This window comes from Castor canadensis, chromosome 7 (assembly GCF_047511655.1).
Source record: "Castor canadensis chromosome 7, mCasCan1.hap1v2, whole genome shotgun sequence".
Taxonomy (NCBI): Eukaryota; Metazoa; Chordata; class Mammalia; order Rodentia; family Castoridae; genus Castor; species Castor canadensis.
The window spans coordinates 137,357,139-137,385,057 of record NC_133392.1 but is presented as its reverse complement, the minus strand read 5'-3'; positions in this window follow the sequence as shown (position 1 = coordinate 137,385,057).

Genomic DNA, 27,919 nt, shown 5'->3' with positions numbered 1-27,919 from the left:
GAGCTGGGGGTATGGCTCAAATGATAGAGTACTTGCCTAGCAAGAGTGAGATTCTAAATTCAAACCCCAATATGGAAACAAATAAACAAATATATAAGAATGTGCTGAGTGTCATTTAATGAACAGAAAATGAATAAAGGGACAAGAGTGGAGGCAGGAGACCAGTTTGAACCTTTCCTACTCATCTGAGCAAGCACTTAGTTTAAGTGCTCAAATTTAAACTAAGAGATTTGGAGATGGTGAGAGATGAAGAGTGGGACATCGCTTTTGAAAGGAGTGGCAAATGTTCATTGACTGAACATGGGATGTAAAAGAAAGCAAAGAATTAGGGACAACTCCATGACATTTGGCCTGAGTAAGTAGGAAAATGAACTGGCTATGAACTGAGATACAGAAAACAAAGGGTAAGTTTAGAGGGAAAAAATAATCATGAGTTTGATGCGGGATGTGTTAAAATCAAGGTGCCCATAGATACCCAAATGCAGAGATTGGGTAGGGAGGCCAACATGTGAGAGTGGAGTTCAAGGGGCAATGTTGAGCTAAAGATGTAAATTTTGGAGTTATCGACATCCAGATGCTATTTAAAGCCATAGTCTGGGATGAGATCACTTAGAGGGTAATGTAAATAGAAATGAGAAGAAATCCTTGGAGCCATGGAATCTAGAAGATTCTAGAGCAATCTAGAAGAAATTGAAAAGGAAAGTCAACGAAGTAGGAAGAAAACAAGAGATCAAGAGGTTTCGCTTGACCCAAAAGCCAAGTGAAGAAAGTTTTTCAGGACTTCAGCGAGAATCATGGGCAGTGACAAACGCTGCCTGCAGAGTGGTACCTGAGATATAACAACACACAGCTCACTGATGACCTTGACCAGTGCTGCTGCGTTATGCAGAGACAGGGACAGGCAGGAGCCGGACTGGAGGAAAGAGAGTACAGACAGAGGAAACAAGTGACACCAGAGAGATTTTTCAGGGGGTTGGGGGGAGAGGGAGGGGGAGGAGTGGGTGGTAAGGGAGGGGGTGGGGGCAGGGGGGAGAAATGACCCAAGCCTTGTATGCACATATGAATAATAAAACAATTTAAAAAAAAGAGAGATTTTGCTATGAAAAGAAGCAAGAAAATGGGATGGAAAAAATCAAGAAATATGTGAAGGTCAAGGTCAATCTCTGTCAACCAAAATAGGCTTGTATTGCGTAGAGGTAATTGGTCTCCAAACATGAGGCTCCTTGATCTGACAACCTGTGCACTGGCTTCAGAACTCAACTTGTTGCCAACTTTGGGGGCAGGGAAGAGTGTGAACGGGAAGCTTCCTCATCTCCCAGCTCACCATTCTTAGCAGGGCCCTGAGAACTGATGTGTCGCCCATGTGACACGCAAATCTACTCAGAGTGAGGCTCTGCAGTTGTGATGACAGCCAGAGCAGCCCTTACCCCTCGTTTCTCTTCAGATCAGGGCAGGGAAACCCTGCTCAAAAGACGTGAGTAATTGATAAAGTGAAGTAAAGTGGGAGAATTGCTATCTAGGGAGAGGAATAATTTTATTATTTTGTGGCTCTCCTGGCAGCCCAGCAGGCAGGCAGACAGGAATCATGGAGCAGCAGACCCAATCTCAGCAACTCCCACAAGGATTCACAAAACAGAGGACCAACCTTCAAGATTTTCAGCAAATACTGGCAGCTGAGGGAAACATCGGGTGATTTCTCTTACACAGATCCAGAAAGGACACGGGCAGACATGAGGGTCGGGTCGGGCATCCCTTATCTACTGGGCTGTTGCTCAGCTATGCTGGATGCTCTGTACACATTTTATCATTTAATTCCCACCACCAACACCCCAAATTCTAAGCCTGAGGTCTAATTACCCTCATCTTACAAATATGGCTCAGAAGTGAAGGGTTGCTGGTAATAGATAACATTTATGGAGAATTTAGACATGCAGGTACTAGGCTAATGCATTGTGTTATCTCATTAATCCACACAGCAATTTGCCAGGTAAGTTCTATTATTATCTCCATTTTATAAATTAGCAAATGGAGGCACAAACAGGCTTGTCCAAGGTCACACAAGCAGGGAAGTTACCTCAGGGTGATGTGGTATAGCACAAAGGTTCCATGGCTCCTAAAAGTGGAAGGGCTTATATTTAAACCCAGAGAGCTGTCTTTCATCAGAGATGCTCTAAAACAGCCCTGACTCCAAAACTTTCGTCCATTCTCTGCACCATGCCACCTCTCACCATTTCTCACTGATGACTGTGTTTTCCCAAAACAGCTGACCCTGAGAAGCCTAAAGTAAATGAGGACTGAACATGGAAGCCTGTGCACAACAGAGCTTATTCCTGCCTCCTGCAGCTCAGAGTTCCATTTTGGACATCACTGGTGGAGCTACAGGAGGGATGAGGGTGGTTGTCCCATTCCCAAAGAACTAGAGAGAGCTCATCCTCCCAGGCCACCAGTGAGAGCACACCCTGTACCTCTGAAGTTGCCCTTATCTTAGCTCCATGTGTCTCCCCCAAACAGCACACAGGACCTGAGAAGACTCTCTTAGACAAGGAAAGATTTTCTGTTAAATTTTTAGGAAATGACCTAGCAGAATGAACTTGACTTGCAGTCCAACAACTAAAGAAAAAAAATCCCCAGAAGCACCACTGGCTTGGACTTTTTGCATAAACTGCTTCACCTCCTACGTTAGCTTCCTTGTCTTAAAGTGAAGACTGATCTGGTAGATGCTCATGTGGGATTAAGTAAGGCCAGCCCTACTTTCTCCATACCTGAAATATGGATGGGACTCCACAAAGTCAGCCTCTTCCTCTTTCCCTTCACCTTTGAAATAAGACTCATCTTAATGTGTTTCATAAGACTGTTGTGAGCAGCAAATGGCATAATCCGGCCTGGTAAATGTTAAACTGAATATCCTAAAATGCCTGTTAGCACCATGCAGCCTCAGCCTGGGCACAGTGGGCTGGCATGAGTGGAAGGGAGTCCAGCCTGTTTGGTATGGCCGCCTTGCCTAGGCCTGTGATCTAGGGTCCTGGCTGGGCTCTGCTGTCTTTGATGCTCTAAAGGCCCCTGACTCTAAGGGAGCACTTAGTGAAGCCCAAGAGATCTTTCTAGAAAGCAAAACTAAGCATGCTACATCCTACTAAAAATGCTTCTGTGGCTCCCTAGAGCCCTCAAGGTCAAGTTCAAACCCCTAAACATATTTTATAAGCCCTTTTGTGATCTGGTCTGAGTTCACTTTCAGTCTCATCTTCTGTCACTCTCCCCCTCCTTGTCTATACTCCAATATTCTTAGATCTCTTTTGAATCCTATGGGACTGGATTTATCCCTTAATATTATACTCCCAGGCCATCCCAAATGTCCCCTTTCATGACACCCATCACATCGGCTACAGCATGTTTCATGCCCATCCATCCATCCATGCCACAAGAACATAACCCGCCTGAGTGCAGAAGGGTCAAGTCCACACCTGCTTTGCTCTTATTATATTCCCAGTTCCTAAGAGAGCCAGCATTCAGTAATGATTGTACACTGTGCATTAATAGGCAGAAAAATATGTTGTTTGGTTCTCCAAACACAAGTAAGCGAGAAATGTCACTTTATCTACTCCACCATCCTGCTCAGTCTGATAAGCCAGTGAGGGATTTTGGACCTCGCTTCTGCAAATAAAGCAGTTCTGACCCCAGTCAGGGTCAACATACCAGTGCCCATAAGGCTTAGGGAGCAAAGCAGCTGTCTCTAATGCCAGAGGACATATGTTTATGTAGATATGATCTCTCTCTCTCTCTCTCTCTCTCTCTCTCTCTCTCTCTCTCTCTCTCTCTCTCCCTCCTTCCCTCCATCCCCACTCCTTTCTTTGCAGTGCTGGGGATCAAACACAGGACCTTGCACATGCGAGGCAAATGCTTGGCCAATATCCTCAGCCTGGCACCTATTATTTCTTAAGCATGTGGCTTGATCTTCGACTAACAATTAGCTTAGCAGAGTCTTTTTCTAAGCACAGAGAGTTTGCTCCCTGCGAGGAGTGCTGTGAACATGATTTCCCCCATATCACCATCACATATCTAACAATGCCTCTATGTTTCCAAGGCCCTGGGCTCTATTTGGTTAACCCACCCTTTTTTTCTTTTGCTCTTCCCTTTAATGTCAGTTGGACACTGACATTAATGGACTTTGGTCTTAAAGTCTCTTTTCTAGGGAACCAAACATATCCCCTTTTGTTAAAAAAAAAAAGTCATTGTATCCCCAGTGTCGGCTTAAGTGCCAGGAAATAATAAGTACAGCATGTTATTGTGGCCATGATCCAGTTTTGGTATTGAGGGTAGAATGGACACTTTGAGACCCATTTTGGAGGCTGGCAGGCTCTGGGGAGAAGGAAGCAGCAGGTGTGCTCTGGGAGGGAAGGAAAAAGTGGAGCCAGAAGCTCTGAACAAGGCACATTTCAGAAGGGACTGGTCTCCAGGAGATCAATTCTAATCTTCAGTGTTCCCAGGCCAAGGCCGTGAAGGGATAGTGGTTCATTTATGAAGCCCCTGCTTATTCCATTTCCCTCTGCCTGGAGAAGTCTTCCCAGAACCTGTTCACCTGGGACTGCCACCAGCTCCACAGGTGAACAAAGAAGCTGTATGGGCCTCAGCTGAGCCAGGGATGCCTTCCAGGTGTTGTCATGGTGATGCCGGAGTCAGGATCTGCTCCCCACAACTCTGCCTGGACTGTAAAAGGTAAATTCCTTTGTCTTTTCTCCTGAAGTGTCAGGTGCAGCCTTTCCTGCTGTGGGGCAGGGTAGAGGAAGCATCCCTTTTGGAGCACATAACTGGACATGAGTCACTTCTGAGTCAGCTTGCCTGGGTTCCCTGGGAGGGAGGTGCTCAGAAAGCATCATTGGTCAAGGTCAGGAATCTCGGATCACACAACTGATGGATTCTGGCCCACATGGAGCACCATTCAAGTGATTGTGTCTATGGTCAGGCACACCTCTGATAGAAGGGTGACTTATAGATCAGGTTATCTGTTCCAAGCAGTGACGGTTGGCTTGGGAGTTCACTGGGAGCCTTTTGTTAACACCAACGGTGACATCAACAACAGTTGCTAACACTTGTAAAGTGCTTACCATGGACTAGGCATGGTTCCAAAGAGATGGTAAGGTGTTTGGATTTACTGCAGTTTCCATGTAAAATGCCCAGCACAACACCTGGCACATAGAGAAGCTCCGTAAACAGAGCAGCTACTGTTGAAATCAGACTCCTTGGAACCTGAGGTCACCTCTTGCTTCCTCTGGTTGGTCTGCTTGACTGCTGAAGCCATCCCAGGCTGGCTGGAGGTCACCTTGCCCTCATGGATTGAGGACATAATTGTCAATCTGTAGGGCCAAGCTGAATGTTAAATTTCCCTATTCTTAGTTCGCTAGAGCCTTGCCCTGGCTGTAGCCACCTCTGTTCTGGTCTGTGGGAGCTCTCAGGCATTTGTAAGGGGTCCCTTTGGTATGGACCTCTTTTGTAGAGGCCAGTTTACAAGGACCCAAATCCAAGAAATCCCCAGGTTGTATTTGTGACCTGCTGCCAGCCTCAGCATAATGGACTTGACAGTGGAAGTAAGCAATTGGCCAATTTCCTTCAGAAACATTTGAAATAAAAAGCAGTTTGTCTGACTGGAGGAAATTGTGAGAACCCGAATGGAATTGCTTAAATTTATTGCTGGAGAGTTTTTACATATCGAGCCAAAGGCATATCTTTTCTGCACTTGGTCTTGGGTTTTCACAAGTGACGCACTGCACCAGAGATGGAGAGACCTGGGCTGGCTCCAAAGATGGCCTGCAGGAGGACTCGTCTCGTTGCCAGCCCACCCATGGAGCAGCTGTAGGTCTACCTCTTCCTATGGGAAAGATTTCAGTGCCAAGATGGAAACACTGTTTCACTGGAAAGCAAAGAGTGGTACCTGCATCTCCAAACAGGATGTTGATAGAGGCATAGCATCCATTGCATCAGCCATAGTGCTCAGCTGGAGGAGGAACCGAAGCCATGCAGGTGTGACTTTTCAGTCATGGAGTGATGAAAGCATGGGAAGAGGTCTTCAGCAATTTTTCCTTGTTGGGACTGGTAAAATTTTGATCTCAAGTTTTGGAAGAGACTGGGGGCTTTTAGGCAAGTCAACATTAGAGTAACATACATTATTTGCAGAACACCAGAGAATATGGTTCAGAAGCTTAGCCAGGCTACGGTCAGATCAGAGATCTAGTTTGACTTGGCACTAGTTTACTCTGTGACCATGGGCAAATCACAGAGTAAACTGTGGACCTCAGTTTCCTTATCTGTAAAATGAGGTGGTTAGTAAAATAATCTGAGGTCCTGCATGCTGTGATGTGCCTCCTTGTTGATCATACCCCAAACTCTCCTTCCCAAAATGACGTACATTTTCTGTACACTTTAAAGACTCTTCATTGCAATGTTGACTTAATACATTTAGATAGATGGAAAGGAGGTATCCTGGTGTAGTGGACAAAAATGGACCCAGGCATCAGTCAGCCCTCTCACTCATTGTGCTCTTGGACAAGTTACCCTTTCTGATCCTCAGTCTCTTTGTCTAAGCCTAGGAATAATACTGTGAAGATGAAATAAGACAATGCCATAAGTTATCAAGGAATGGGCTGGGTAAACATAGATGCTTACCAAGCATGAATTTCCTTCCTCTTCCCATACAATGACCTATGTAAGTTACTTACCTGCAGCACTGCTGGGTGAGGGAGGACCCAGTCTTGACTTTATGTATGGATCTGTAACTCTAAATAGGAAGTGTTATCTTTCATGTTATCCTCTAAGCAGCTGGAATGAAAGGTTCTTGGACCAATGATAGATATGCTTGGAAGAGCTACTTTGATAAATGGCTTGGGTTGGGGATTGGGTGAGACCCCTGTGATTACCCTTAAGTAAAACAGATTATGGACTGACTTTCTATGTGTCTGAATCTCTGGGAGAAATAGTAGACTGACTTCACAAGGAGTGAGCACCCTGCCCCTGGAAAGGTTCAAGTAGAAGCTGCATAGCTACCTAGTAGAGAAGTCATAGAGGAAAGTCAAGGATCTTTCAAGGTCTTTCCCAGCCCTAAGTCCATGATTCTGTGCTCTCCCACATCCTCTACACTTTGGATGCCTCCTCCTGCTAAAGTTTCGTGCACTCTCACCACTCTGAGGATTCACTTCTTTGGCAGAAAATACCATGTCCCATGGCAGCAGAAGTTGGGTTTCTCTGCCCATGAGTCTTCCCCAGTGCCAACCAACACTTCGCTTGCTCCCCCTGCTCTAAACATAGCTGGTGTTTAGTCCAAGGAAGGGAATTTTATTTTTTAAGAAAGCTTGTGAGTTCCAATAGATAAAGTTGTTATGCGTAACCAGAAGAGCCTTCTGCAGCTCTCTTCCCCCAGGATTTTATTTCCGGGAAGTGGTGGGGGAGGTAGGGGATCACCCCAGCCAGCCCTCAAAGAGGTAATGAAACACTGAGAGGAGAGGGCTTCTGTGTCTCTACCCTGGTAGCAAAGGCAGGCTGGGCTAAGGAGAGAAGCCTTCCTGTCAAAGGGAAGCAAGGACATACCCTGGCTATCTGCTCTCCAACTACCAACTCAGATGAGAACAAGGAGCCATCAACCACACTCTCCCACCATAAGGGATGTAGAAGATTCCAGAACGTGAGTAACAGTTGTTTAGACCTATTATCTCCTCCAAGTTTCCTGGTAGGGATCAGCAGTAAAATTCTTAAAACGTACATGCTCTACTTACTTATTTTAAGGGATCAGGAAGTAAAGGACTAGACTTGAAGGCCAGTCTTAGTGAGAGAACCCCAAGGGACAGAGTGCAGCTCAAAGTCAAAGGCTACAGAATGAGCTCCATCTTGACACTTAGATTCCCTGATGCACCAGATATCTGATGCTTTCTCTAAGCCCTTATCTCAAACTGACCCATGATATCTTGGGGTGGCCTTCAGGCAACCATGTTTGAATGATGTGACTCCATCTTATAGAGCACACCTGACCCAGGTGGGCCAATCCATTTGAACAGGGGACAGGGCTCAGAGTTAAGAACTGATCCATGCTAACAGCAGTGCTCTTGGGCCAAGCAGCAGTAGCAACATCACCTGGGAATGTGTTAGAACTGCAAATTTTTGCTGGAAGTTGGACCCAGCCAGACACTGACTCTGATGCTAACTAAAGTCAGAGATTTTCTCCTACAGGGAAGGAAGTCCATGAACTCTTACTGCTAAGTCCCTCCCTCAGCAACTACTCAACCGCTTTTTAAAATTCTATGAGACACCCAAATATATTTTCAATAAATCAAATAAATGTGTTTTCCTTAAACTACTTCAAATTGGTTTCTATTACTTACAACCAAGAGAATCTTAACTAATTCAGCTGGTTGCGCCTAAGACAACAGAAACAGACAGCTCCATGTCAACACCACCACATCCCAATGTTGGCCCAGGAAGAAAGTGTCATCATTTGCTCACTTCCTGCTTTCCTCCTCCCTCCCCCTTTCCCATCAACAGGTCTTCCAATTTGCCTTTTTTGTTTCCTTTTTTGAAAATTGGTAAATAATAATTATGTGTCTTTTCTGGAATAGAGTGTGATGTTTTGATACATGTATATATGTGGAATGAGCAAACCAGGCTAGCTAAGATATTTACCACACCACACAATTATCATTGCTTTGTGGTGAGACCACTTAAAGTCCACTCTTTCACCAATTTTGAAATGTACATTTTTACTAACTATAGTCACTGTGCTGTGCATGCAATATAGGCCACAGAACTTATTCCGCCTATCTAACTGAATTTCCCCTTTCCTTCATCCTTTATGTACCATCTCAGCCTAGAGTCTGACAGGTTGTGTAACACCTTAATTTCCTCTCTTTTGTCAACTCTGTGAGGCTCCTCCCACACTGCCCCTCTATTCTCCAAGGTGGAAGCAGCCCCCACTTGTTCCCAAATATGCATTTCTCCTCCATTCCATTGGGGGAGCAGGAAGCTTCTAAAGGAAGCATTCAGGGTCACAGAGAAAAGACCCCAGCCAAATCTGCCTGACTCCCAAACCCTTGTCCATTGCCTATATCACTATGTTTCATCTGCAGACCATCTTTGTAATCCTCCTTCCTGCCCCTGAGTGAGAAGGACGGACTGAACAGAGAGGCCCCCTGCCCTCCTACACTGCCTGAGGATTACACTCAGGAGAGACAGAGAGAGAACGTGCACACACATGTGTATGTTAGTAGGTTCAGTTCCAAACAGAAATAGCTGTAAGTCCACCTGTTCCCCAGTCTAGACAGCCTAGTAAGGGTTAAGCTCATAATCCCCAAGTCTATTTTCACCAAATAGCAGCGTGACTCAGTAATGTTCTGATATGTGCTCTTTTTCCAAAATAGTCCTATTCTCCTGCTTTGAAAGTCTGTGGAGACAGACCAGTGCCCTCCTTCAAGACCTCTACCAGAGAAGTTCTTAGCAGCTACAGCTGCAGTACCAGCATCACTTTGACCTTGGGCAGACTGGAGGGGCTTATGAAAGCAACCAGCAGGAGCACTTTCTCCCAAGTCTCCTTTCTTTATGTTCTCAAACACACTCCTATCCTGTCCTGAATTCACGTTAAGCTAATAAACTTCCATTCATACTGGTCCTCCTTAGTCACATGCTCAGAAGTTTTTCTGCTCTTTTGATTCTTGCCAGTTTTGTCTCTTCATATTTTGCTGATTATTGTTGATGGCATGGGCACAGTATCTTTTTGCACATCGCCTGATTTACTCTTAGTCCTTCACAATCATGCCTCTGTCAGAAAAAATTTGTCCCATTTTCACTTGCAACATCCATTTTCTCACCACTTCCAATTTTTGAAATTATTATTCCACTTTGGTTTCCATCGTAACCATATGTCTCTCCTAACTAGCATTTTCAACACGCTCACTTGCTGCTTCTCCACTTATTGGTCATGATGATAACAACGTTTGTAAAACACCTTCAGTGGAAGCACAAACACCACAAACAAGCTCTCACAAATCAAGTGACTGCCGAGCACAGCTGCTGGCGCCATCTGTTGGCAGCAGGAAGAGTTGAAGTGATTTTTGCCTTGGAGCAAGGATGAGCAATATTTATTTGTAAATAAAGTTTTATGGGAACACAGCCAAGCCTTTTCATTTAGCTGCCATATATGTCAGCTTCTGAACTCCAAAGGCAGAGTCAACTAGTTGTGACAGAAACCGGTGGTCCTTACAGCATAAAGTATAGCCATCCCTCTATATCCACTGGAAAGTGAGTCCAGGACCTCCCCACAGATAACCAAAATCTGTGGCTGCTCAAGACTCTTTCAAAAAATGGTCTAGTTTTTGCACTTAACCTATGTAATCCTCCCATATACTTTGAATCATCTCCTGGGTTATTTATAATGTCTAATACAATGCAAATTCCACATAAATAGTTATTACACCATATCGTTTAGAGAATGATGACAAGAAAAAACAAAGTTTGTACATGTTCAGTATAGGCACAATTGGTTTTTTTGAATATTTTCAATCTAGGGTTGGCTGAATCCATGACTGGATGTGAAACCCACCGCTATTGTATTCATGATTTGGCCCTTTATAGAAAGAGTTTGCCAATCCTTACTCTGGAGCATTTATGAAAATTAATAAATTTAAGGTTTACAAGCCGAGGAACATGCAGCTTGAGTCCATACTCAGGAATCAGATAAATGACTCTTGTGAAATTCATTTGCATGAGACCTGAGGGCCTTTTGAGAGAACTCATTTAAGTAAAGAAGACATCAAACATCAATAACCTACCTCAGTCAGAAAGTTTCAATCAGTGAGAGGAAATTTCTCACTACTACATGGTGCTATAACTCCTGCTCATCCTACCTATTTTCAAAAATGCATGTCTGAATCTTGGAGGGGAGAGAGCATACTTCTGTCAGCTGTCACCTCAATAATGCTGTATAACAAACCATCTTCAAACTTGGTAGAACACAGTAGTACAAATTTGTTCTTCACTCCATCATATGCAAGTCTCCTGGGAAGGTCTGCCTCAAGCCACAGGTCTACAGAGTCTGGCTCTGTTCCCCATGTCTCTTGTTCTGGGACCACTGGTCTATCCAAGAGGACATGTTCTTCTCCTCCTGGCAATAGCAAAGCCAAAGGAGACAAGGCCAACTGTTCATTCACATGTCAAGCTTCTGTTGGCTTCATATCTGCTAACATCCCATTACATTAACCAAAGCAGTCCCAAGGCCAAGCCCAGTATCAATGTCTGGGAAGCACACTCCTCTCTTGGTGGTGTGGAGAAAAAAAATGAATATTTGCTGAACAATAAGATATCTAAATAAAGATCAGAAGGCTTATTTCATCAAACCTTATAGAACTTCGGGAACATTCCAAAACAGTGCACACGAGGGGAAGGGGGCTTTCTCCCTTTCTCTCCACCTTCACTGCAGGCCATCTTTGGCTGTGGTGCCCTGAACAGTGTCCCTTGAGAGACACAACAGTGGGTCAATGATGGGGCCTGGTGGACAGTGCTGGGCCAGACAGCAGCAAAGCTCTGCCCAGAAGTGCAGAGGGAGAGGCTGCAACACCCAGCAGCAGTGCCAGAAGGTTCCAACACCTGCAGAGCAGCCATGGCAGCTGCCATGCCTGGTGGAGCAGCAGCACCCCTACAGGAGAGCACGGTGCTCAGTGAAACAGCAGCATCCTCACCCATAAGGGATCACCTCAATTCAGAAGTCACTGGAGAAGAGCCCTGGAAAGGCCTCTGTGTTCAGAAGCTCCTCCCTCCTCTCCACCAGGTGCACAGCCCTACCAGGCCCTGTGGGTGGTGATCATTAAGCAGTAAGTGCAGCCCTAATGGTGGCTAATGGGAGGTTTAGGTATTCGTTACCCGAAGATCCCCTGGGGTTGGCTCACTTACTGTATTGAGTGATCCCGCAGACCAACAGAGCTGCTCCTCCTGAGAAGATCAAATAAGTGCTGAATTGGAGCCCAGGACGTAGCTGGGGAGAGGAAGAGAGCCCTGCCATGGCCGTTTGTGGGAGGCCAAGGTGAGAGCACAGTCTTGCTGTGCCCCTGTAGCTCCACTTGCATAACCACTTAGTAAAAGATGAATGATTAAGGTGCTGTTTCTAGTTAGAAGTTAAGGCTTCCAGGCCAGACTTGACGTTCACCTTGCTCCATCTCAGTCACCATTTCCATGACAGCTTATGCCTACCCAGAACTGCCCTGCCTCCAGAATTCATCCTGCTCCTGGTCCCCTACCCTCTGGCTCTCACCACCACCTCTGTCTTTTCTTCAACATTCTCCATCCCAGCAACCACCACACAATTCTCCCAAGAGTTCAAGCCTACAAGTCCTTCCAAATGTCTTTCTCCCCTTTGACCCCACCCTAGGCCACCAAACCCCACTAATTTTTCCTTCTAGATGTCTCTTAAATATGTCCAACCCTTGTCCAATTTCCCATCATCTCTTGCTTGGACCACTTTTCTTTTTTTTTTTTTTTTTTTTGTTTTTTATTTTGTTTTTATTTTTTTATTTTTTTCATTTTTCTTTTATTATTCATATGTGCATACAAGGCTTGGTTTATTTCTCCCCCCTGCCCCCACCCCCTCCCTTACCACCCACTCCACCCCCTCCCGCTCCCCCCCTCAATACCCAGCAGAAACTATTTTGCCCTTATCTCTAATTTTGTTGTAGAGAGAGTATAAGCAATAATAGGAAGGAACAAGGGGTTTTGCTGGTTGAGATAAGGATAGCTATACAGGGCATTGACTCACATTGATTTCCTGTGCATGGGTGTTACCTTCTAGGTTAATTCTTTTTAATCTAACCTTTTCTCTAGTTCCTGGTCCCCTTTTCCTATTGGCCTCAGTTGCTTTAAGGTATCTGCTTTAGTTTCTCTGCATTAAGGGCAACAAATGCTAGCTAGTTTTTTAGGTGTCTTACCTATCCTCACCCCTCCCTTGTGTGCTCTCGCTTTTATCATGTGCTCATAGTTCAATCCCCTTGTTGTGTTTGCCCTTGATCTAATGTTGGACCACTTTTCAAACCCCAATGCCAGGAACCCTGTTGTATCCATCTCCGTATCTCAACTGTTGTTCCCAGGCCTGGCACAAAATAAGAACCCCTTATTGATGAATGGGCCAAATGTATTCATAAATAATTGTTCTCAGTGTGTCTCCCCTCCCAAGTCCTAGCTGTGTGTACTTGGACACACAGTCACTCATCTACTCTGAACTTCTGTTTCCCCACCTGTAAAACAGGTAATCCATGCCTAGGCAGAGCTGTCTAAAGATTAAAGGAAATAATAAATACTTTAGTATTCTTTAGAAATTAGTTCTGCTAATAATAATATGAGAAACAATGACCTAGGCCAAGCAAAGTTTTTGTCTTCTCTAGTAAGAAGAAAAACTCTGAAAGATGTGATTGCTACTTATGTTAACCCAGAGATTCAGGACATTCAGGCCAAGACTCCTGAGATATTTTTGGCCTTTTTCTTATGATTAACTCATTTTTATAAAATGGCTACTGTTCCTCCAACATTAGCCCACATTTCCAGTAAAAAGAAATGCCAAGGGCAAAGAACAAAAAAGAGTACTTGGTCATATTTAACAGCAGCTATCACCTCACATTTTGTTCAACAATAAAACTTTGGGTCAGACATCCAACATCTGCTTGAATGGGTGGGTCAGTCCAGAGTCATGATTGCAGGCACTATAAACAGCTGTGTTAATTTTTTTAAGTAATTTCTTGGAGTGATATGGAGGGCCCATGAATTATTAGGATGTTGGGATATTAGAGTTAGGAAATAAGCAAGAACCAAGGGCCAATGGCCATCACATCAGAGCACCACTGACACTAGCCACACACTGCTGCCCTAGGGCACCACCAAGGCTACAACTGAATTCCAGATCATGATTCCTATTCTGCATCATTTAGTCTATATTGAAAGTCCTGAGCAATGCAACCAATTAGCCAAACCCAACATCTCAGTCATGGTCCTGGCAGGAAATGGGAAAGTCCAGAAGAGTTTGACAAAGAGGTGACAGGAGTGCGTAGGAAAAGCATGAGAATGGTTAAGCTCTCTAGGGTTTGTAAGAGCAAGACGTCATCATAGGCCTAAAGAGGCAAGGGACAAAGTGGTTCCTGGAACCCCCCAAATAAAGAGTTTGCAGAGAAATGAGGCCAGCTATAGAGTTGTGCCCTTCCAGAGAGGGACACAGCTTCAAATGATCCAGCTGAGAGGGATCAAGGAAAATAAATGCACTCCTTATTCTCTTCTCTCTCTCTAATCTCCTTCACACTCCCATTAACCACACTCAACCAGAACCCAAAGGGCAGTGAGCCCATTGATGTAGTTGGATGAAGGTCAGCCTCTGAGGACACAGAGTAGAGTCAATGAAGAGGCTAATTAAAGTATCTAACACAAGCTACCCCTGTTACCTTTAGTATCTGCTCCGGCCATTCTTAGTAGACAGTTCATGTCTCCAATGCAAATAACACACAAAGTCCATCTGCTTCTGTCTCATTGTAGGGTGATGCCAACTCAGTCAAACTTTAGTAAAACCTAAAAATGGAGTCACCACCAGCACTATTCATGCAAGGTAGTTGGGGAGGTGGGGGAAACCAAACATAAAGCTTAGCTGCTATCACCCACAATTTTGGAGCTGGACATAAACCTAAATTGGTTATCATGGTGGCCCTCCCCCACCACACCCAGTGCATGTTCTCCTTGGCCTCCTTGGCTGGGTGGGATTTACTGCCTAGTGGGGGTGACCCAACTCTTCATTCCTGTGAGATCTGAGTCCTGTTGGTCTTGTCTTTATTGAGTTGACATAATTTTCCATTGATCATGACTACTGCACAAAGGAGTGCTAAGATATGTCTAGGTGACCCTGTGGTTCCAAAAAGGGTTCTTCTCACCCCCATTGTGTGGCAGTAAACCAATTTTCCCTTGGCAGCCAGGACTAGCCCCTTGCACAGTACAGAGATGCCCTTTTCAGGGTTTTGGTTTGACTGCTCAGGGATTCCACATGGCCAAGGGACTCTGTTAACTTCTAATCCCAGTGAAACCCAAGGTCAAGGTGACAGCAATGGGTAAAATAGTGGAAAAACTCCTTCTACCTCTACCTTGCACACAGAATGTACCTCTGTGCATTCTGGCTGTGGGAGACGAGCACCAAACATTGGCATATAATATACCCTATAGAACCCCACCCCACCTCACAGATGCTCTCCCCAGCTGGTGTTGTAACTGAACCTCCAGCAGGCATCCCACACACACATTATCAAGCCAGCTGCTACTGGATGATGGGGCACATGGTATGAACAGCAAATTCCATGGACTTGACTTCACTGTCTTACTTGTTTAAAGTGTGCCCTGGTTGGAAGTATTAGTGTTTAGGATTCCAAGAGGATAAATAAAGAATCCTGTAAATCCAGAAATTATGGTTCTGGAAGAAGCATTTTGGGCAGGAATAGCAAGCCTATACTTGATGTACAACCTACTCAGCCATGCCTCAACAATATGCCATGGGAAAGTTTTCATTTCACCAAAACATTAGGAAACTCATTGGCAAGAGAGCACCAATATGCACGCCACCAACACCCCATGCAGACTGGCCACCATGGATTTTCCTTGAGCACTCAGCAGAGCCACAATCAGGAATTCAAATACAGCCCCCATAACAAAGTTCTAATAGTTCCCAAATGTCAGTAGTGACAAGATGACGAAACCTCTCTCTACAGAATTCATGGAAGTCCCTGGGCTTATCAGTGGGATTTGTAAAAGCAAACCCAATCTTCCAGAAGCTGTTGGCCTGATAAGAAGGGAAATGGCCTGGTGAACAAGGCATCTCTCCTTGTTGGTTATTGTGGAAATTGCACCTTCCTTGTCTCTGATGGCTCAGTCGGGCCAGTCTCAAAAATGTTGGGTTTCCATTATTCCCACTGAGATCAAGGATCCCAGTTCCATTTTCAGCTATTGATGAGTCACTACAAAGCTCTTCGAGGACTCTGGTGTCTGTGTCTGTGCATTTCTTAATACATTGGTGGAAGGAGTGTGTGTCCAACTCTCCGTGGGGAGGAGGCCAGGCATGTGTCACATAAAAGATCTGTTCTTTCATTCCCAGCTCCCTAAGCCTTCAGACAACTTCCTTTATAGCAGTTCTCAGCTAGGGACAATTTTGCTTCCCTGCCCTCAAGGGGACATTTGTAATGTCTGAAGGTATTTTTGATGGTCAGGACTTGGAGGTTGCTACTGGAATCTTAGTAGGTAGAGGCTAGAGATGCAGTTATGATGCACAGGACACCACCCATAACAACAAAACAGTGCTCCTCAAATTCCATTGGTGACATGATTAAGAAACCCCGCCACACAAGAGGCTAGAGACGTCCTGATCCTTTGATCCAATTAGCTATAGGCTGTTGGGTCTGGCTTTCCCTTGGCCATCCTAGCATACTGGTGATTCTCAAAGTATGATCATTGGACTGAAAGCAGCAGCTTCACATGTGCCTTGTTAGAAATGTACATTCTCAGGCCCCGCCCTGACCTATGGAATCGGGACCTCTGAGGGTAAGATCAACTGCAAAATCTGTGGCTGTGAAATCCTCTAGGCAATTCTGATGCCCAATTGTACCACTTTACTAGGCCAGAGCTTGACATATGAAGGGCCAGAGAGCAATCTCTGTCATATCTATTCAACTCTGCCTGCATGGTGCAAAAGCAGCTATGGACAACACGTAACCAAATAAGCACAGCTGCACTCCAACAAAACCTCACCTGCAAATGCTGACGTTTGAATTCCCTATAACTTTCACATATCACAAAATAATATTCTTCTTTTGGGTTTTTTCAACTATGTAAAAAGGTAAAAAAAAAATTTTATCTCCAGAGTCATATGAAAACAAACCATGAGTTGTACTTCAGCCACCCCTAGAGTAGTCTTATTAACACCATCCCAAATACTCAAGCTGGCAATTTAAATCCTGAATCCCAAGATGCACCTTGGACCTATGAACTTGGCCTGAAGAAACCATGTGAACCTCACTCTCCCTCCTGCACATCTCTTGCAGTGGAGCTCAGTGGAACCCAGGGAAGGGTAGAGAAGTATGGGAAGTAGATTTTGTTGGATGGGGGACATTTGAGAGACATCTGTTACACCCAAATCAGGGACAGAAAGAGGGAGACCTCTGCCCTTCAGCATCCTGGGAAGAAAATTCTCTCAAAAAGAAGGGAATGCAACTTCTGGCATTGCAAAAACCAGAAGTGTCGAATGTCTGCTAAAATGCTACCTTTTCATCAGCATCAATTGGCCATCTTAGTAGGTTGATGCAACCTAAATCTCACCCAGGCCTGAGGGAGGCCGCACAGTGGCTCATCCTTTTGCAAAACTCACAGAGCACCCACCTCACTGATGTCCCACCTCAGCCTAAGGGCCACACCAGGGCTTGGTACAAGCTGAAATGCTACCAATACCCACCGTGTGAACCAGACACCATGCATTTTTCCTGGGTACTCAGAAAAGCCACTATCAGGAATCTACCACAGTTCTCACATAGCTGAGGCGGATCCATGGCAGCACAGTTCACTTAGCATATTAACCAGCCCTCAAGACTGTTGATAGGCCAAGGACAATGTCAGCAGGAAACAACATCCTCCCTCATCCTCCTCACCACACCTGAATGCCTCAATGACATTCACCAGACAAGAACCATAAGCAACCCTGCACGCACTCCTACACAAATACATAGACACCTGGGTCTTTCTTTAAAACCTATTTAGAAAGCCCAGAGACTCTACACGGCAGGCAGGTCAAGGGCTGCGTAAGGGGAAGAATCTTGAAATCAGACCTAAATAGAACAGAGTTAGCAGATTCTCCTAAAGTCGACAAAAGCCCATCACAGTGGTACTGATGTCTCTGAACTTGAGAAATGGAGAAGTGACAGTCTGTCCACTTAACCCAGTGACTATACAGAATTGATGAAAGAGAGAGAGAGCGAGAGAGAGATGTCCTGACTAAGAAGGGTCTCTCTGTAATGGAGAGAGATCCCAGATCTTAAAGACACTCAAATCTGGGTTCTAACTACACGATCAACTGTGTGACTTTGAGCAAGTTACCTTGCCTCTCTGAGTTTGTTTCCCAGTTTTATAATAAGGTTACCACAAGAGATCAATAAGATAACTTATAGGCAGCACCTGGGATGATGCCTAGGATATCCCACAAATGCTATTTCTATTCTCTTACCTTTTTCTCCCATGGATGGAGAATGGGGAGCAAGAACCTCTTCTCTAACTTGAAGCACCACACCTCATCTCCCACGCTCAGTCCCTACATCCTGGATGTTCCACCATAATTTCATTTCTGCTCCTGAGTTGATTCATCCCTGAATATTGGATCTGGTTTTTTCTCCTGATGGTTGCGGTCTTTGCCTAATTTTTGGCTGCATTGCTGGGATTTGGTTTTCTAACTGTGTCTGCTCAATGACCCTTTTTGCTGACCTTGCTTCTTGACCCTATTCCACCCTTGTTTTTTGAGTTTTTTTAATCTCACCATCCTTCCTTTTCTCCCTTTCTTCTTTCCTCCTCTTCTTCCCCTTCCTCCTCCTTCCCTCTTTCACTACTTCCTTCCTTTCTCCCTTCCTTCCTGTCAATAATAGCTCTTGAGAATCTACACATTTCCAGTATCATATTCAGCAGCAGCCTAATGGGCAGAACAAGACAAATGCAGCCCTTGAGCTCCAGGGCCTTCATTCCGAGAGGAGGGACAGAACGTGAACAACGTAGAACGGTATGTCAGAACGGAATTGTTAGCCAGGGCACCACAAGACAATCACGCTCATATTTCAAAGGAGGTGCTGGACTATATGCAGAATTTGCAAAGGAGGTTGTCAAAATCAGGTTCACATTAACTGCAAGTGCAGGTCAGAGTCTCAGGTTGGGGGAAAATATTTTAATGAAGATTTCTTGGAGTGAGCTCTGCTGTGAATCCCCTCCCCACCCAGGAGGAGGAGTGGGAGGCTGTGGGAGGCACTAATACTCTTCACAGTGGTTGTTTTTTCTCTACTTCTGGGCACCAAAGAGATTACACCCATCTGCCCCTTGAAAGTTAGGGATGGCCACATGATTTGTTTTGGCCAATGAAATGTGCCACTAGCAGACAGAGCATTGCACGGCAGTGCTCAGTCCTCTGGCCAACTCTTCTCTTGCTGTGGAAATTACAGAAGGATTTTTAAATTACTCAATTGTATCATAGTTATTCAGTCCATCATTAAGTGTGTCAAGAACTGAAAAGAAAAAATATGCACAATATCTGAGTGAATATCCAGCAAAATTTATATTCTTGTATGAAGCTAAAGTTAAACTCACTAAAAACACATATTTTTTCTCATGCAACATTTTATTGTGGTAAAATGTAAAATTTAACATTTTGACAAGTCTCCAGTTCAGTCCTATTCAGTATGTTCATATTCTCATGCAACCTCTAGCACTTTTTATAGGATTTTTTTGTGGGAGAGGTTAACTGGGGTTCAAACTCAGAGCCTCATGCTTGCCAGGCAGGTGCTCTACCACTGGAACCACTCCACCAGCAAGAATTTTTTATATGGAGGCACCATAGAGCAAAGCACATGGGACACCAAGTCAAGGCATAAAAGACAACTGTCCTTAAGGGCTGTCTGGATCCACAGGGGACTGAGAGAAAGCAATGAACTTGTGTGCATTAAGCCACTTTAGGTGGGAGCTACTACCTTCTGTCCCCAAATCAAGATATGGTGACTTTGAGGACCACTTGGAGAATCTAATACAGGAACCCTGGACTCTCACTCACTTGAGAACTCCAAATGTCAAGAGGCTGGCTGCAGCAGCCTGTAGCGCAGGGCAGTCAGCTACAGTTTGGGAAGTAACTTACTTCCAGAGTTTGCCAAAGCAAAAAGAATGATGAGTTTCCCATGAACCTGATACAAGTGCAAGAGAGAGCCAACGTAGAAGTCATCATAGGTCCTGTCACAGAGGGTGATGTGGAAAGGCACAGAGACCTCAGCAAAGAGAAGACAGGGGCACATCTGGGTCCCTAGAAGAAGGCCACCAGTCAATGCAGAGATGCATGTAGTCTGGAAGACATGCAGGGGAGAGAGAGAACCAGTGAGGAGATAGGCATCTCTGAAGACCCACAAAAGCACCTGGGAGAGAAAGAACATGGTTCCAACACTCTGCTGGGTGCAGAGTGATGAGGCTGATCACCACCACAGTGACAGTCAGGTGAAAACTTCCTTGGTCCCCTTGTCTCTTCTCTCTCTCCCACATCCAATCCTAGAGACATCAGAATCCTGCCAGCAAGATGGGAGAGGAACAGAATTACCAGGTGAAGGAAGAGAAAATACCAAACTTACATCTCCTTTCCCCTAATAACCTCCAGTCTGCAGCAGGCCTAAGTGGAAGAGGACAGAAGCCTCCCTTTAAGGCAAGACTGTGGGGCTGCATATTTTAATGACTACATTAGTATAGTTGAAACCTGAAGTATCTATGGGACTCTTCATTACCTCCTAACAACCACACACATTAAGAGCCTGGCTGGATTTTCATCCAGAGGCAGGAAAACTAAACCCGCAAATGGACTTAAACTGGGACAGTGGGAGACAAAAATAAAGTTGCCTTATGACTACATCTCATGAGTCAGGCTCCTTCACCATCATGATACAAATAAATCTACAAATATTTTCAGAGATCAGCAAAGTCACATATGAGATCTGGCAGGAGTGTTACAGCTATTACTTACTCTTTATGAGTAAAATGAGAACTGGTCAGCCACAGGCACAGAACAAGCAGAGGTACTTAGAAAACAACAATCCTCCTAGCCCCAAGGATTCAGGTCACTGTGGACCATGACCTTGACCTCCTCAGTTTCCAATGGTATATTTGTGGCAAATGTAGAAGTGGACTCTTTAGGATGCCTCAGCTTTACAATATTCAGCATTCAAATTGTGTGGTTAAATCCTATTCTACAAAACTATGTTGTTTGCAGGAAAATGGATGAAACCAGAGATCATCATGTTAAGCAAAATAAACCAGACTCAGAAAGATAAGTATCATGTTTTCTCTCATATATGGAATCTGATGGAAAGGGAAGACATGAAGGTGGAAAGCAGACTATTAGGGAAGAGGATATGGATCGGGAAGGGAGACACAAGAGAGGAGAATGGAGGGATATGATCAAGGTACGTTATCATATACGAAAATGTCACAGTGAAGCCCATTATCTTATGCAATTAATATTTGTTAACAAAAAAGGAAAAAATTCCCAAACAAAATGGTCAGTTGTTTTTTGGCATTCATTCCCACTGCCTTCTCCTGGGCACTCCAGTATTGGAAAGGATGGAAAGTTTTTTTTAACTCTATATTTCCTAGACTCCCTTACAGACTGAGTGAATGAGTTCCAGGTAAGAAATAGGTTTCACTTTTCAGGTGTGTTCAGGTGAGACTTTGAAGGTAAGAGCAATGAAGAGTCTGTCTTTGTGCTGACAAAGTATGGAGACACCAGTAGGCTTTTGTCAGACTCTGTGTTTCAGTGTCTGGAAAATTACAGTGGTGGCAGAAGCAGGTTCCCGAGCCCTGGATCACAGCTAGAATTGTGTACACTTGACCTCAATGATTTCAGGGTCACCCCTCTGCCTTCCCATCATCTAGATGACATCATAGGTAACATCTCTCCTGATGGATCCCAGATTTTAGAACTCATTTCTAAAAGACTAGTTTAAAGTCTCTGCTCCAACCCTTCCTATATTTTGGAAGCACCTAAATTCCTTGTAATAAATAAATCTCTTTCTTTTTAAAATATCCAGAGTCTCTGTTTCCAGTATTGAACCCTGGCTGATGCATGAAGGCCCTGTCTAATTAATAATTTAACTTCTTATCTGGCATGGCCACAAAGAATGAATGCTGTGGCCCAAGGACATGAGCAGTCATTCGTCCAAGTAGTAATATTTCCTGATCATTTTCTGATGTTCATCAGACTCTTATGAAGTTCACTGGCATAAGATCATTCGCATTTATTCCTGAGTTTGAGCAATTCTGGGGCATGAATCAAACTGTTTCTCTATGTAAAGCTAGACTGAAGCCTGGCCATGGGGAAGTCACCAAGGAAAATGCCACCTTGTATGAGGCCTTCGGGAAAACAAGCCAACTGGCTTTCTCTCCTGGCACCTCAATTTTGCACACACATCAATATCCCAATACACCCTAAATCCTTGCTCTTCCATGTCTCCAAATGGCCACTCCATCCTGGTCAGCCCAGTCTCCCAGCATCTACTGACCTTGTAGAAAATCTGAACAACTTGACTGTGTTCACTATCCCCTGTCCCCTTCTTGCTGCTCCCTGCAGGGTCCCTCCTACGGCAAATCACCATACAGTGGGATGGTCCAGTTAGCTGCTTATCAGGAAACCCTGTCATTTGGCCAGGAAAAGCCCAGTTTGGAAGCATTTCCACCCAGGCAGAACATGCCTAAGAAATACAGCAAGTTGTGCTTTCCACCCACCACAGCAGGGGGTCATGCATCAAAGTCAGTGCATTGGCAGGAATGCAGGGACATCACCTCAACTGTATTCTCTTAACCTTCCCTTTGCTGTCTGCTCCACTTGAGCTCCCTGAATTGTAGACATGTTTGAAGACAGAAATGGTGTCCTGCTGTCTTTACATTCCCAACACCAGCTCTGGACTATGCAGAGCAGATACTCAGTGACAGTTTGTTGAATGAATAAATGAGTAAATGAATAAACAAATAACACTTCTAGTTCTTGCCTCTTTTCTTGCCACTGTCCCCTTGCACTTTCCATATCAGCCTCATCGGGTAGCTTTCATCTCATGCTCTCTCTCACTCTCTCCCTTCCCATATTGTTTTCTCCCAGTATTATACACACCCACCTTCAAGTCACTACTTAGGCCTCCACTTTTTGCAAGAAGCTTCTTTGAGTCCTTTGACCAGTTTCTCCCATTAGACATTCTCACCACTCTCCATACTTCCTCCCACACAGCACTCATCACCCCTGGGGTAATGGCTTGCCCAAGTGTCTCTCTTCCCCCCTACATGGTAACAGCAAGGAGGCAGTGGACACTGCAAACAGGAATGAATGAGATTCTCTGTGGTAAGCATGCATTAAGAGTTAGGACCTTACTCCCAAGGACTCTCAACCAGATTCTCTAGCCACAGAACACTGATGGGAACTCCAATCCACATCTCCACTCCTCTAGAAGAAAGGTCACCTTGTCCCCAATTCACCCCAGGCTTATCATGCATCACTCATACATCAGGTCTCACAGATCTCATGGGAACTGATATTTGTGTTCTTTTACATCGTGTGTTTACTACAGCATTTTGCTTTTACCCTTTATCTTCCTTACATCTGCCATTTTTAGCCCATTTTATTCCTTCTGATTAAGTTTTCTTTATTATTATTTAAAAGAAATTTCCATTGTAAGAAGGCATAAATCTAAGTAGGAACATTAAATGTCACTCCCTATCTCCTGCCATTCCTCCCCACAAGCTAGCAATAAAGAGCAACTTCCTCTATCCAAAGGAAACTGTCTGGTCCAGTCATGGAAGAGTCCTGAGATAGTAAAAAGTTATCACTAAGAACGTATGAATAAAAAAAAAAGAGTTATCACTAGGATCATGAGGGGTGTCCCACCAAAAGTCACCACATCTGCTCACAAAGGATAACAAAATGCTAGTATTCTCTGGCTCCAGATAACAAATAAGTTCAGCCTCAAACACGACCCTACTGTAAGTATGCACATCTCTGTTTCTCCAGAGCCACTCTTAGGAGCCTTCTTCCCGAATGTCAGCAATGTCTGAAAAGTGGATATATGAACAACGAATGAATGATGGGCAAATAGTTGAGAGAGTGAGTGGGAAGATGAGTAAGTGGGTGGATGGATGAACTAAAGAATTGAATAAATAAGTGAATGAATCAACAAATAACAGACGATAAATAACCAGATGGGTGTGATGGGCAGAGAACAAATAAGTGAATGAATGAATGAATGAATGGGAGGGTGAGTAAGTGGATTAGTGAATGTGTGATTAAATGAGTGAATAGACAAATAGATTCATAAATGAGTGTGGGTGAGTCCTGTAACTCCAGCATAAACCAGGCATTTGAGACTAGAAAATGGAATCCAATACTAAAAATACAATATAAAGTAATCAAAAAACAAAAACCTATGACAATACAGAGCTCATTGATCAGTGTCCCTAAGTCAATATCCTCCTGGACAAGTCTTTGTTTTCGCATGGCTTCTCAGCCCCATGCATTGACTGGCACTGGAGCTGAGGACAGTCAGGAAAAGACCAGCTGAGAGGCAGTGGGTGGGTGTTGAGAGGTTGGGTATGTGGTTAGGACCATGGCTCTACTCCCTAGCTGTGCTTTAGAATCACTGGGGAAGTTTTTATAAGATCATTCTGATTCACTGGGATTGGGAGCAGGTGAAGTGGGGCAGGAGGCAAAAGAAAGGTAGGCACTGCTTTATGTCTTTTTCTTTTTAAAAGTCTTCCCCAAGGCTCTAGCACACAGCCAGGGTTGAGAACCACTGGTTCCCTGGTAAGTAAAATTTGATGTGGGTCCTTAAACATCATCATTTAGACACAAATGACATCCTCAGGTTACCAAACAAAAAATTAGCCTTCCTGGTGTTCTTTTAACCAAGTAATGTGTGAACCTGACACTACACGTTCTACAAGGTTCATTTTATTGACCATCCTACCTGTGCAGCAGCCTTACCTCCCTCCTCCCTCACCCCACATTCTTGGCTGACTTTGCAGGGTAAACAGTTGGCCCAACAGGCAGAGATCTAGAGTAGAGATTGGATGGAGTAAGGCTCCGGAATGCAGCACAATTCTAAGAAAGAGGGAAACACAGGGGCAGAAGTATCTACTATACACATTAGTTGGTAATTGATTTTGGGTTTTTGTTGTTGTTGTTTTGTTTTGTTACAGTTTGAAGTAGTCACATTGGCACAGTATTATCATAAAATAGTCAGGGGCTGGAGATATAGCTCAGTGGTAGTGCATGCTGAACATGAACAAGACCCTGGGTTTAATCCCTAGCACACTTCCCCTCCTCCACCAAGAAAATTAGTCAATATGCAATGTTTTGTCTGTCAAAATGTCTCACTTAGGAAATGACCCTGTGCTGTGCAAGAAAACAGCAAGGTCCCTGGCAGCCACCTGGACAAAGGACAGGCAGGAAATCTGGAGGAGCACAAGCCAACCACCCAGAAAAGGAGCATGGTGTTCTTGGCACCCTAGAACCAAAGACCTGGGAGGCGCGTCTCTGCTTCAATGGAGAACCTTAAGCTTGGACCACCTGACAAGTTCTATGGTTTGTATTTCTGCTTATTTCTTGTCTGGGTGGCCTTCATTTTTAGGAAAGCGTGTTTTAGAAGTTCATTGTGCTAGCTCCACTGTGCCAAGAAGAGATGAAAGGAAAGGGTTGGAAGGAAATGAGAAAAGTCCTGAGTGCATGACATTGGGACTTGCTCACCTATTCTCAGGTACTTGTTCCAGGGAAGCGGGGAGATTGTGAAACTTGAAATTGACAGGAGGTAAATTCAGGATCAATAAAAGGAAGAGTTCCTTCACTCAGCAGGGGACAAACTTGTATCCCAATAAGAGATGCAGCAGAAAATAAAAATAGGATCCCCAAACTTGCAGGCACATATTGGGTTACTAGTAGAAAGTGATGCTAAGGAAGCAATTTGCTCTTTATGTGTTATTTGGTGGGGGGCTGACAGCTCTGGAGTTTGAACTCAGGACCTCACACTTGCTAGGCAAGTGCTCTACCACCTGAGCCACTCTTCCAGTCAATTTGTTCTTTAGCACCCTAGGTTAAGACAAGATCCTGGACTGAAAGCACCATGGAAATGACCTCATATAGTGATCTCATATTAGATCTGGGATTGACAAATGCCTCCTTCTTCCCTTCCTGTTAAGCACAAGTGACAGGTGCCATGTGTCAAATGCCTTTTGATTTCCAGGCACTATTACTTTATACCCACTGTCTAATTTAAATTAAGTATCCAAAGAGCACTTAGTGAGTACTTTTTAGTATTCATCACTTCACAAGATTCTGTAGGTAGTGGAAAATTAAAAGACTCCACCCAGGTCTTTAAGGAATCTATGATGCATTTGGGGAGGCAGAATAAATACATGAAACAATTGACAGACAAAGGAAACCACTGGAAATTATTGATAGGTATACAAAACCACTACGTGTTTGAGGTGGGCAAGATAGGGGACTAGAAGGGGCTGAGGAATTAGCAATCATGTGTTTAAGAGTAAGTGGCTAAGCTGGGTGCTGGTGGCTCACTCCTGTAATCCTAGCTACTCAGGAGGTAGAGATCAGGAGAATCGTGGTTCAAAGCCTGCTTAGGCAAATAGTTGTGAGACCCTATCTTAAAAATACCCAACACAAAAAAGGCTGGTGGAGTTGCTCAAGTGGTAGATCACCTACCTAGCAAGTGTGAGGCCCTGAGTTCAAATATGAGTACCGCCAAAAAATAAAAAGTGTAAGACCCAGGCTCTAGACATCTGGATTTCAAGTCCCAGCTATTCAATTTACAAGCTATGGAATTTGGATAATTTACCACATCTCTCTGAACCTCAGTTTCCTTATCTGTAAAACGTAGATGAGAGTAGTACCTTCCTCATAGAGTTGCTGAAGGATTAAATGAATCAATGCATGCAAAGCACGTAGAATAATGGCTGAAACATGATAAGTGCTCAGTAAGCTTAAGCATTAATTGTCAGTACTTTTATCTCTGGTTAAGGGCCACCTTAAGGAGAGGTGGCCAGAAAGGCAAACCAGCATCTTCCCTTGTGTGACTGTGGTGGGAATGAAATTCAGATTCCTTTCACAGCCTGCCAAACTCTGGATGCTTCACCTCCTCCTACCCCCTCCTTAGCCTACTCTTCAGTCTCCTGCCTGTCATCTCCTGTGCTCACAGCCCTAGACAAACTGCCCTTCTCTCTGTTCCTTCAACAGAACAACCAGCTCTGTTCCATCTCAGAGTTTTCACACACGACTTCCTTCTGCCTGGAGTCTCTCCCCCCTCATTCCTCACATGGCTGGCTCCCTCCCATCCCACAAGTCTATCTTAAATGTCATTTCCTCAGAAAGGCTTTCTGTTGCCATCTGTATCCATCAGGTCCTGGTGGGAAACAATGGCACACTCACATTTGGATAATTCAAAGAGGTTTAGTAAAAGGACAATTCATAAAGGCAGAAAACAAGACAAAGACTCGGGAGGGATAGAATAGAACCATCCCCAAGGCAGGAAGGAGGAAGGAGCAGGACAATGACGCATCCAGCCTGGGGTGACCTAGCATGGAAAAATTAGGAATAAATACCCCAACCTCATCTCCTCTCATCCTTGAATTTCCTGCTGGGACTTTCATGGGATGAAGCTTCAGAAGCCAGGTGACAAGCAAACCCACTGAGGAGTCCATCTGGGTCAACCCACCAAGGGAGAGAGACCAGGGTTGAGGAGGGGGAGGGAGGGCTAGGAGGAGCCAAACGAAGATACCTGAAACATCATCCAACCTATGCATGCTCCCTTTGTGACCCTCGCAGCCTCTTATTCTTTTCTTTAAGCACAGTTGGCACAATTTGCATATATTGAAGATATAGCTCTCTCACAATTGCCATGAGCACTAGAACTATGAAGGCTTTCATTGGGAACCTAGTCCTCAGAACCTACTGTCTAACCACTGAGGCATAGTAGATACCTGGTAAATGTTTGAGACAAATGAATGAGTGAATCAAGTCAATGCTACCCAAGAAGTGATAACCAAAGGTCCAAGCAGTATTGTTCCAAGATGTGAAACCATCATAAGATCAGCCCAAACCAGTAGTCAAGAATATCAG